Source organism: Penaeus monodon, chromosome 24 (genome assembly GCF_015228065.2).
Source record: "Penaeus monodon isolate SGIC_2016 chromosome 24, NSTDA_Pmon_1, whole genome shotgun sequence".
NCBI classification, from domain to species: domain Eukaryota; kingdom Metazoa; phylum Arthropoda; class Malacostraca; order Decapoda; family Penaeidae; genus Penaeus; species Penaeus monodon.
In genome coordinates this window covers 19917612-19917865 of record NC_051409.1, presented here as the reverse complement: position 1 = coordinate 19917865, position 254 = coordinate 19917612, and the positions used below count along the sequence as shown (strand labels likewise).

The following is a 254-nucleotide window of genomic DNA, read 5'->3' as shown; positions in this document are numbered from 1 at the left end:
TCATCTAAAGTGATTTGAATAATATGAATGAGATTTTTAAAAAATGTCTTTGAATTTCAGTAGAGTATAGTTTGAAATATAATGCTTTTGTTGAACTGTGTGCATGTTGATATATAATTTAACAATCAACCTAATTTGGTTTCAACAAGTGATATATATTTTTTTCATATTTCCCATAGATTACTTATTTTGTCTTTTTTTTTTACTGGAAAATTGTAAAATAAAAAAACAAACAATAGAAGTGTGATAAGGTG

General features: G+C 23.2%; 1 protein-coding gene across 1 annotated transcript in view; it reads left to right on the top strand.

Annotated features, from left to right (window-relative positions):
* LOC119588643 (clustered mitochondria protein homolog) overlaps positions 1-254 on the top strand; it is a gene marked incomplete in the record, with an annotated part of 24545 nt that overhangs the window by 8888 nt on the left and 15403 nt on the right.